Here is a 12,562-nt window from a genome sequence, read left to right on the forward strand (position 1 = left end):
CTAGAGGAGGCCCATAGTTCCCGGTATTCTATTCATCCGGGCGCCACTAAGATGTATCGAGATTTGTGGCAGCATTATTGGTGGAGGAGGATGAAGAAGGACATTGTTGCCTATGTGTCTCGGTGTTTGAATTGTCAGCAGGTAAAGTACGAGCATCAGAGACCTGGTGGTTTGTTTCAGAAGATTGAGACTCCTGAGTGGAAGTGGGAGCGGATCACTATGGACTTCATTGTTGGACTCCCACAGACTCAGAGGAGGTTCGATGTAGTGTGGGTTATTGTTGATAGGCTGACCATGTCAGCACATTTCATTCCCGTGGCAGTCTCCTATTCTTCTGAGAGGTTAGGTGAGATCTATATCCGGGAGATTGTTCGTCTTCATGGTGTGCCCGTGTCTATCATTTCTGACCGAGGTATACAGTTTACCTCGCAATTCTGGAGGGTATTTCAGCGAGAGTTGGGCACACGGGTTGAGTTAAGCACAGCATTTCATCCTCAGATAGACGGGCAATCCGAGCGTACTATTCAGATTTTGGAGGATATGCTCCGAGCTTGTGTTATTGACTTTGGAGGCTCGTGGGATCAGTTTTTGCCTTTAGCGGAGTTTGCCTACAACAACAGTTACCGGTCAAGCATCCACATGGCTCCTTATGAGGCTATATATGGTAGGCGGTGTCGGTCGTCAGTTGGATGGTTTGAGCCGGGAGAGGCTCGGATGTTGGGTACAGATCTTGTGCAGGATGCCTTGGACAAGGTCAGGATCATTCAGGATAGGCTTCGTACAGCTCAGTCCAGGCAAAAGAGTTATGCTGACTGTAAGGTTCGTGATGTGGCATTCATGGTCGATGAGCGGGTGTTGCTTCGAGTGTCGCCTACGAATGGCGTGATGAGATTTGGGAAGAAGGGCAAGCTAAGACCTAGATTCATTGGTCCTTTCGAGATTCTTGATCGAGTGGGAGAGGTGGCTTATAGACTTGTGTTGCCGCTGAGCTTATCTGCCGTGCATCCAGTGTTTCATGTGTCCATGCTTCGGATGTATCACAGCGATCCATCCCACGTGTTAGACTTCAGCACTGTCCAGTTGGACAAGGACTTGTCCTATGAGGAGGTGCCGTTAGCTATTCTAGACCGGCAGGTTCGCCAGTTGTGATCGAAGAGTTTCCCTTCTGTCCGTATTCAGTGGAGAGGTCAGCCTGTTGAGGCAGCGACCTGGGAGTCCGAGTCCGGTATGTGGAGCCGATATCCCCATCTTTTCTCTGACTCAGGTACTTCTTTTCTATGTCCGTTCGAGGACAAACGGTTGTTTTAGAGGTGGAGAATGTGATGACCCAAAGGGTCATAACTGGTTTTACAAGTCATTCTGTGTTCCTAGTCCTTACAAACCTCTTTTGTCTCACCTCGATTTGCATGCGCAGTCCGGGCGCATTTCCGGAAAGCTTTTATGTGAAAACTAAGTAAAATATGGAAAGTAGCTTTTAATATTGAATAAAGTTGACTTTGGTCAACATTCTTGGTAAACGGACCCGAACCCGTGATCCGACTGTCTCGTATGGTCCGTAGTAAAATATGGGACTTGGGCGTATGCCCGGAATCGAATCCGAGGTCCCAAGCCCGAGAAATGAATTTTGAAAGAAAATTGTGTTCTAGAAAATATAAAGGTTTTTTAGAAGTGAATTGATGTATTTTCTTGATGGTATCAGGCCCGTATCTTGGTTCCGGAGCCCGGTACAAGTTTGAAATAATTATTAAGTTGAATCTGTAAAATTTGGTAAAGATCGGAACCCAAAAGGTGGGAATGACACGGATCATACCATGGACGTTATTACAAGGAGTGGAAAAAGTGGGGATGCAACCACCTCAAACCAGAGGAAAATTGTGGATGATGAGCAAGTGGTGCAAGAAGATGAGATGCCGAGCAATGAGGTGCAAGAAAATGATGAGGTGAGAATTGATATTGATGACAACGTGGAGGAGACTCATGAGGAAGTGAACCCGTCTAGGGAGCACATTGTTGACATACCAAAACCGGTAGTGCCAAAGGCTAAGGCACCAATGCCAAGGCCTCCTACTCCATACCCTAAAAGGCTTTCCAAGAAAAATGGCGAGAACCAATTTAAAAAGTTCATTGACATGATGAAGAGTCTATCTATCAACGTGCTATTGGTTGAGGCTTTGGAGAAAATGCCCGGTTATGCAAAGTTCATGAAGGACTTGGTGATAAAGAAGAGGTCGATGAATTGTGAAACTATAAAGATGACTCATCAAGTGAGTGCAATTTTGCACTCAATGGCTCCTAAATTGGAAGATCCCGGCGCTTTCACTATCCATTGTACCATTGGAAGTGCTGACTTTGCTAAAGCTTTATGTGATATTAGGGCAAGTATCAACTTGATGCCCTACTCGATTTTCAAGACTTTGGGGATTGGGCGGCCAAGATTCATATCTATGAGATTACAAATGACGGATCGTACCATGAAGAGTCCGTTGGGTATCATTAATGATGTATTGGTTCGTGTTGACAAATTCCGTTGGGTATCATTAGTGATGTATTGGTTCGTGTTGACAAATTCATTCTCCCGATGTATTTTGTTATTTCTTGATTGCGAGGTCGATTATGAGGTGCCGACAAGAAATAGAGGGTTATGTAGAATGTGTGAATGCTTTGCAAGGAATGGGGTCATACACTTATGAGCCTCGCAATTGTCTGTGGTTCTTGAGAATAGAACCACTCCTCCAACAAAGCCTATTGAGGAGCCTCCCATCTTGGAGTTGAAGCCATTACCTCCACATCTTCGGTGTGAATTTCTTGGCCCTTCTTCTACTTTACCGGTTATTCTTTCCTCTTGTTTGACTAACGTGAAGGTAGATTCCACTTTGGCGGTGCTAAAAAGAGGAAGAAAGCTATTGGATGGACTTTGGCGGATATTCGGGGGATCCGCATTTTGCATGCACAAGATCAACTTAGAGGAAGGTGCCAAACTATCTGTTGTACATCAAAGGAGACTCAAAGAAGCCATGCAAGAGGTTGGCAAAAAGATGGTCATCAAGTGGTTGGATGTCGGGGTTGTGTACCCCATTTCCGATAGTTCATGGACTTCTTCAGTACAATGCATCCCAAAGAAAAGGGGCATGATGGTGGTCGCCAATGACAAGAATGATTTGATTCCAACAAGAACGGTGACGGGGTGGAGAGTGTGTATGGACTATCGCAAGCTCAACAAAGTCACAAGGAAGGATCATTTCCCACTTCCCTTCCTAGATCAAATTCTTGATACATTGGCCAGCCGTGCTTTCTATTTTTTTCTTGATGGGTATTCCGGCTACAATCAAATACTTATTGCTCCGGAGGATCAAGAGAAGACTACTTTTACCTGTCCTTATGGTACTTTCGCATTCTCGTGGATACCATTTGGGTTGTGTAATGCACCGGCGACTTTTCAAAGGTGTATGATGGCTATCTTCACGGACATGGTGGAGGATTTTCTTGAAGATTTCATGAATGACTTTTCGATGGTCGGGGATTCTTTTGATGATTGTCTAGCAAATTTGGACAAAGTGTTGGCAAGATGTAAAGAAACAAACTTGGTGCTCAATTGGGAGAAGTGTCATTTCATGGTTGAGGAAGGCATTGTCCTTGGCACAAGATATCAAAGAATGGCATTGAAGCCGACAAGGAAAAGATTGAGGTGATTTCTAAACTTCCAACTCCAACTTCAGTCAAAGGTCTGTGGAGTTTCCTAGGCCACGCGGGATTCTATCGTCGGTTCATCAAGGACTTCTCTAAAGTGGTAAATCCGTTGAGCATGATTTTGGAGAAAGATGCCAAGTTCCATTTCAATGATGATTGCGTGACAACTTTTGAGTTTCTAAAGCTCAAGTTGACTACTACTCCCATCATTATTGCTCCAAATTGGAGTGTTCCTTTTGAGCTTATGTGTGATGCAAGTGATGTAGTGGCGGGTGCCGTTTTGGGGCAACGCATTAACAAGATCATTTATCCGGTCTATTATGCAAGCAAGACCATGAATAGTGACCAAGTCAACTACACCGTTGCGAAAAAAGAGCTTCTTGCCATTGTGTTTGCTATGGAAAAATTTTGCTCGTACTTGATGGGTGCGAAGGTGATTGTTCATACAGATCATGCGACACTTTGCTATCTCATGAGCAAGAAAGATTCCAAAGCCCGTTTGATGATATGGGTACTATTGTTGCAAGAGTTTGAATATCCAAGATCGGAAATAAAGTGAAAATCAAGTGGCTGACCACTTGTCTCGTTTGGAGGAGAAGGGGAGGCCGCGTGATGGCCTTGAAATCAATGACTCCTTACCCGATGAGCAAATCTTTGCTATTTATATGAAGGAGGTGCCTTGGTTCACAGATTTGGCAAATTATCTTGTGAGTGGTATCATTCCGGTTGAGTTCTCTTCAAACCAAAGGAAGAAGCTCAAATGGGATTGTCAAGACTACTATTGGGATGAACCGTACCTTTTCCGGATTTGTACGGATGGAGTGATCAGAAGATGTGTACCGGAGGAGGAACAAAGTGAAATTCTTTGGGCTTGTCATTCTTCGCCTTATGGTGGTCACCATGGTGGAGCAAGAACGGCGGCAAAAGTGTTAAGTTGTGGTTTCTATTGGCCCACTCTCTACGAGGATGCAAGTGAGCTTGTCAAGCGTTGTGATGAGTGCCAAATGACCGGTGAAATCTCAAAGAAAAATGAAATATCCCTCACCACCATCTTGGAGATTGACATTTTCGATGTGTGGGGTATTGACTTCATAGGCCCGTTCATGAGTTCTTTTGGACACACCTACATCTTTGTCGCGGTTGGTTATGTGTCTAAATAGGTTGAGGCCGTTGCTTTGCCCAACAATGAAGCGAGAAGTATGGTGGCATTTTTGAAGAAGAACATCTTTACAAGACTTGATACTCCAAGGGCTATCATAAGTGATGGGGGTTCACATTTTTGCAACAAAGCCTTTGATACCTTACACACCAAGTATGGTGTCACTCACAAAGTGACGACCCCCTATCATGCTCAAGAAAGTGGTCAAGTGAAAGTCTCCAACCAGGAGATAAAGAGTATTTTGTCAAAGACAGTGAATGCCAACCGGACGGATTGGTCAAAGAAACTTAATGATGCTTTTATGGGCTTATAGGACGACTTATAAAACACTGATTGGGATGTCTCCATATCGTTTGGTATTCGGGAAGGCTTGTCATCTTCCGGTGGAACTCGAGCATAAGGCCATGTGGGATTTGAAGAACTTGAACCTTGAGTGGGATGTCACCGCCAACTTAAGGGTGGCACAATTGATTGAGCTAGATGAGTTTCGATACCATGCATATACAAGTTCTTCCTTATACAAGGAGAAGATGAAGTACCTCCATGACAAGTACATTCGGAACAAGGAGTTTAAAGAAGGTGATCTTATGTTGTTGTTCAATTCTCCGTTACGGATATTTCCGGGAAAGTTGAAATCTAAATGGAGTGGCCCGTTTGAGGTTGTTGGTGTGACACCCTTTGGTGCATTGGACTTGAAAAATAAGAACGAAGAAGTGTTTAGAGTCAATGGTCACCGGGTGAAGCACTATTTGGGAAAAGTTGATGATGGACACGTTGTGGCGGTTCTTCATTTCAAGTGATTGGTAATCTGAGTCGTGCCGCGACATTAAATCAGGCGCTTCTTAGGAGGCAACCCATGTTTATTTCTCTTCTTCTTTTTCTTTTTCTTTTTCTTCTTCTTTAGATAGGTGTTGTATAATGCTAACTGATTTTGAAGTATGATGCAGGGATGAGTGTGATTTGTAGGGACTGTGCTCAGAAAAATTGGCTAAGTGTGGAAAATGTGCGGACAACACAAATTTGAGTGCTACAGCAGAATGGACTTTGCGGTCGCACAATTTTTGTACGGACCCACAACTAGGAAGCTAAAATTTTTACACTCTCTGAAGTTTGTCTGTCAGAAAAAAGGCCAAAGTGCGGCCGCGCAAGGAATTGTGAGGTCCACACGAAATTCTGTGGCCGCACTAAAAAATGTGCGAACCGCAGAATCATTGAAGGGTGAAATGGTATCAGGTAAAGGAGTGCGGCCGCACATGAAATTGTGCGGACCGCACTCATCTCATGAACCCTTGCCAAATTATGTTAAGTATAAATAGAAGGCTTCATTCTCCTGTTCAAACTTTACGAACTCTGAAAACTTAACACAAAGAAAAGCACAGTGCACTCACCTGTCTCATTTGATTCACGCACCTGTCACTCATTTCATCACTTTGATTCTTCCTTAGCATCATTTCATAACCAGTAAGTTCAATTCGTCCTTGAAATTTTTCAATTTTTTCTAATTTTTGTTCATAACTAATTTAGCCATTTTTAGACCTAATGTTAAAATTCATCATTATGTGAGTTGAAATGTGTTGGATAACTTCATACTTGTTAAATGGGGGATGGGTAAACTAGTTATCATGTTTAATTGGTATTACCTTGTCTAAATTTTGCTTAGAAGTTAGAATTAAGTTAACCGCCCATATTTTTTGAATTGTGCGGTCCGCATATCCTTAGGTTTAAGGCATATGATGTGAAATGATTGTGTGGACTGCACTCCAAATTATGCGGTCCGCAGAAATTGGACTATGGCCGCAGAAAAGTGTGTGCGGCCGCAGATCTACCAATTCTCTATCTTCAGAGAGTTGGCATTTTTTAGCCTTCATTGTGCGGCCACACTAGGAATTGTGCGGTACGCATTTCAATTGTGCGATCGCACAAAAAATTGTGCGGACCGCAGAAGCATGGTTGCGGCCGCACTTCAAAATTGTGCGGTCCGTACTTTCCCATCTACGGTCGCACTCATAAATGTGCGGACCACACTTCTTTACCTGCATCTAGTATTCCTGCAACTGTCTGCAACTGTCTTATACTGTGAATTTGAACTTAACTGAATCCTGATACTATGTATTGCAGATAATGGTTAGATCCCTTGGAAGAGGTGATACATCAAAAGGGAGGGGTGAACCCTCCCGAGGTCGAGGCAGGGGTAACATACCACTCTCAGTGCAAAGAGTAATAGCAAAAAAAGCAACAGCCAAGAGAGTCCTGGAACCTGCTGAGTCCAGTTCCTATGTCCCGTCTAGGGAAGCATCTGAGGGCAACTCAGTGCAAGAACAGCCTGATGCACAGTCACAGCCAAGGCAGTTCCCGGGGAGACTCCAACTCAGAGATGAGCCTTCCTCCTCAACTAGCTCTTCTGAGGGTTCGGAAGATGATAGCCAGGGTTCAGAGCCCTCTTCCTCACATGCCCCCGCTGCACCAATTCCAGTTGACAATGATGATCATATACCTGATGACGGTCGATGGGGTAATTGTCGATGCCCCCTTTTCCTCGCGAAATCGGGTTAATGACATTTGGGCGGACAACTCTTTTCCCTTTGGGAATTGGGTTTGCAATTTTTGAAGAGTCGCCACCTAATGATTAAGTGCATTAGGACACTAAGAATGAATTTGATTTTAGAAAACCAGAGATTGGGTAAGGGCTTGAAATTATCTCGAGGGGAAGGTGTTTGCAAATAATCGATGCAACTAATCTGAAAAGAAGTGAAAGAGGCGGAAGTTTTGGGGAAGAAAACAGTACTGAAAATTAAAAAAAAAGGTTTTTACATAATTGGTGCGAGTAGTTGAAGTAAAAGAAAAGTTAAAGAAACTGAAAATTAATCAGCTGTTAAAATTCTGAAAAAAGTAAACAAGTAAAGGGAAAGGGGGTCCTAGGGTTACAAATAACATGGATCACCCCACACAACACCCGGTAACCGTTTATACACATGGTGTTATCACATGGTCATCATATCCATGTCTACCCTTACCCACCCCGTTAAGGTATCAAATCGCGGAATAGTCTCGTTACTTATTGCATGCTATTACCCGTCCCAATCCTATCAACCCCGAAGGTATTAGGGACTACTAGTCCTAAAGGGGAGGTAGAATTGGCTTTTAGTGGTTTAAAAGGATAAAAATCTAAGGCGACAGTCAAAACATATATGACAAGTATGGGGAAGCACATAAACAGGTAAGGCTCAAACAAAACCTCCTTAAAACAAAGAGAAACATACAGTTTTAGCATGTCTTTCAGATACTGATTAGGTCTTAATTAAACTTAAAACGTTAAGGCGTGGCTAATTTATCACATATTTTCAGATAAGAAGTCCGAATTAGGCCTGCCTGCTGGTTGTAATTATTAAAGACTGGTGTAGTTAATTAATTACCTAATGGCTCGCCTAGGTGAGACCTATAGGCATGATATCTAGCAATGCGGAAGTATACTGATTTTAAAGAAGGCTTGCTGATCATTGAAAACATAAGCTCTGCAGGTATTGAGTATCAGTATTACTGATTTTTAAGCTTGTTGACGATTCAGATTCAGTTGATTACCCCTATAGACATGCTTTATAAGCGTGACTGGTTTTAAAACGTTTATAAAAATGCAAGAGTCCTATAAGCATGGTATCTAGAATGCAATTTGTTATTTAAACCTATGAACCGTTTGCCTAATGATAGATGTAAATGCAGAATTTAAGAGATCCTATAGACCGGTTATCTATATGATGCAAGAGTGCAAAAACCTACAGTCATGGTATCTATATGAATGCGGAGCCTTAAAGATATGGTTTCTATGTATGCAGAAGTGCAGAACCTTAAAGACATGGTATCTATATGAGTGCAAAACCTAAAAGACAGGGTATCTATATATGAATAAGTGCAGAAAACCGAAGGCATGATTTCTATATATGAGAAGTGCAGAACTATAGGCAGGATTTCTATATGAAATGCATAAGTGAAAAGCAGGATGTGATTACAGGAATAAATACCTAAGAACATGATGTCTTCCCGCATGCGTACATGAGTGACCCTCCCCTTTTCACTATAAACCCCATAAGTTATTACAAATTATTACAACCCAGGATGAATAAAGAAAAGTAAAATTACATCAGAAATTAAAGTACAATCAAGGAGAGCCTAATTCGGACTCCAGGTCTGAAACATGAAATAAACCAACTCCAGAGATTTCCAAAGCCTTTCTCATTTTTGGGTGTGTCAGAGTTCCCAGGAGCTTCATGAACTCCAGGCAGTGCTTACACCCAAACATATTGCAGAATTGAATTGAAGTGCAGTATGGAAGGGCCAGCCCTCAAATGCCAGAGGGAACTCAAGGTCCCAAAGCAAGGCTCATAGGAGGGGGCACGACTTAGAAACTAGGAATGAGTGTAAGTGCAATAGAGGGGATTCTGGGAGAGCCAAGACAGGCTGGTGGTAATACCCAGCAATTAGGAGTGCTGGCACACCCCTAACCAGCCTGTTAGCCACATTGTTTGGGAGTTAGGATCCCTTAAAGGATCAAGCCCAGACATGAACAACAATTTTGGTGCTGCCATGCCCAAACTTTAACTCAAACACATAGAGGGTAATAGGGATATGGGGTCCATAAAATGAAATATGTTTGATGAAATTGACATTGCTGATTAACATTAAACACAGGCAGTAATGTAGTCAGGGGTGTAGGGATTCATTGTAGAAACATATGCAAGGGAATTGACTTGCTAATTAACATTAAACATAAGTAGTAAAACAGACAGGGATGTGGAAACTGTAAAGTAAACACGTTGGGATGAGGCTAAAACTTAAATTAGAACATACCAGTTTCAGAGAAACAAGAAAGTAAAACTGTAGCCTTGAAAACCAAGTTGCAAGCAAACAATCAGCAGGTCTCAGAAGAGAGTAGAGTATTGGGTGAAGTGTAAGAGTATTGAAATTGAAAGTATGTATGTATGTTAGAGTATTGAACTCAAAGTTGTCTTAAAGAGTATTCAATTGGAAGTTGTCAAAGTGCAGAAGGGCCGTCCCCTCTTATAGTGCAGCAAGCAAGTAAGAAAAAGGTAAGAGAATAGTTTTGAAATCAATTACAAAATGGATTCCCTTTAATTAAGGGAATTCTGATTTCAAACGGGCAAAATCAAATAAGGAAAGAGTATGCTCAAAAAAATTTCCAAAGTAGTACAATAAGGGCAAATACATAGGGGTCTATTTAAGGAAAGAATTTGATAGTAACACAGTTTGTGAGAATAAGGAAAGGGAATCAATCAAACAGCCAGTAAAATCAAAATTGCAGGCTTTGTTCGAATGAACCAAGTCAGGAAAAGAGAGGAAAGGGTTTTACTTAAGGAAAATCAGTAACAATCAATCAAACCTTACTAAAAGAAATTCGGAATCAATCATAAGTTGGCAAAACCTTTTTGAAGGAAGAATTTCTCATATATAAAGCACACAGGTATGTCAAACAAGAAAGAGTTGTCATGTTAATTAGAAAACCTATCATAGAAAAGTTCAGAGTTATAAACAAAGAGGTTCCAGTCCAATTTATAGACTCAGAATGAGTCTGGGAGTTCAGGTTTCCAAAGTAGAACCCAAGTCCAAACACCAAATCAAACTTGCCAAAACCCTCAGATCCTAGGGTTTTAACTCGAATCTGATACAGCGATGAGAAGACAAGCCATTGAAACAGGCTCAGAGGTCTCTTTCAGAGACTCATAAGAAACAAACAGAAGTTCAGTAAAGGCAAACAAACTTATAGCAAGGAATAAATAGAAAAACATAACAAAGATTGACATGCGAGTCTAGTCTAAAGCCACAGTAGAATACAAAGTACAGGAGAGTCATGCATAGTAGAAAGAAAAGCAGAAGAATAACACATGCGGGGTAAAACATAGTATAGGCAAACACACATAAAGAAAAGAAAAGGAAGAATCAGAAAGACGTTTTGAAATCCTTTCAGAAACCCTTAATCGAAGAGAAACAATTTTGAAAGAAAAGATTGGGGAAAACACCTTATAAATCCAATAAAACACGGATATAGCATAGATCTAAGAAAACGGACAGAGAAAAACCTCAAATAGCTTAGGGTTTTGGAGAAACCCTAGAAATGAGAAAGGCTTGGAAGAAAGCCCGATCTTGAGTCGGAGAGGTCGGAAATAGGCTCGAAATGCTTGAATGCGCCGGAGCAAAGGCCGGAGAGGCCATAGAACTATAGCTCTGAGAAGATCTGAAAGAGAACCATCGAGGCCAGACCTCAACACTTCGAACACCCAGGGTTTAATGGTGGAGGGGGGTGAGTACAGACCATCCATGGCCTGAGAAGCCATGGATTCCGGCGAAAGTATGGTGGAAAAAGGGTTGAAGACGACTAGGGTTCTGGAGAACCTTCGAGAGTGTTTTGAGAGAGGAGAGTATTCAAAGGCGGCGGACCAAACGAAATGGGGGGATTAGGTTAGGTAGGGAAATTAAAAATGGCAAGGGACGATCCCGGCCGTTGATCAAAATGATCAACGGCCTGGATTGAAAGAAAGGTCGAGCGGGTTAAATAAACGGGTTAAGGGGCTGGGTAAGATTGAAATTGGGCCGTTCCAATTGGGGGTTAGGATTTGGTCAATTGATGGCTAAAATTGAAATGTAAATAGGCTGTAATTGCAACGAAATGAGGCTAAATGTTAAATAGCCAGTTTTCCCTTTTATTTTATAAAAAAATAGTAAAATGATTTTAAAAGCAAATTAAAAGTACTGAGTCAGTTAATAACACATAAATATTAATTTAAAAATACTGGAACCAATTTTTATAATTAAAATGCTATTAAACTTAAAATAGGCTAGAATTGCAATTATATGCAATTTAGCTTTAAAATACCAAATAAATTTTTAAAAAATGTGTAAAAAATTACCTTAACTATATTTTTGTATAAACATGGGAATAATTACTGATTTTGTACTGCTAAAATGGACAATAAATTGATTTTAAAAATCTTTAAAAGTTGGGAAAAAAAATACTAAAATCCTTAGGCATGCTTATATATGCATATATATGTTATTTTGAAAGTATTTTGTATATGTGAAAATATGCAGGGAAAAATTGGGTATCAACAGCTGCCCCTCTTTACCCGGGAAGGATAGAAGAGTTGTCGGGTAAAGATATGATGGCAAATTTTGACCGAACGGGATGGTTTGAAATGATTGACCGTGCTCTGGTTCTTGAGCTGCCTACATATCCCTGGTCTTACAAGAATCAGGCCGTTTGTAGTTCGGGATCCGTGGCGGAACATGCCGATGGAGATTTTCAAGAACGGGCGAGATATTCGAGCTGGGGTGGTGGATATGAGTTTAGTAGAGCTGCGGGAACCGAAGCGGGATCGCTTCTGCTGGGATGGCCGTTGCTAGCCGGTTTGCCTGCAAATAAAAAATACGAGTGCATATATTGTGCATAAATTTAAACGTGATGCAATTTCCCGTTGGACCATGAATGTTGTCTTTGGACGGTTAAGATGATGTCATCAGACCATGACGTCCTGGGCCATGAAGCGTATAATAAAGGATTCGCCGGCTATGAAATGATGTTCTCAATCTATGAGAATGATGCCTCCGAACCATGATGCCTTTGAATAATGCTATGAAAAAGATAAAATGGGGTCCTCAAGCCATGGCATGGCGTTCTCGGGCTATGCAAATGGTGCCTCCGAACAATGA

This window comes from Nicotiana attenuata, unplaced genomic scaffold (assembly GCF_001879085.1).
Source record: "Nicotiana attenuata strain UT unplaced genomic scaffold, NIATTr2, whole genome shotgun sequence".
NCBI lineage: Eukaryota > Viridiplantae > Streptophyta > Magnoliopsida > Solanales > Solanaceae > Nicotiana > Nicotiana attenuata.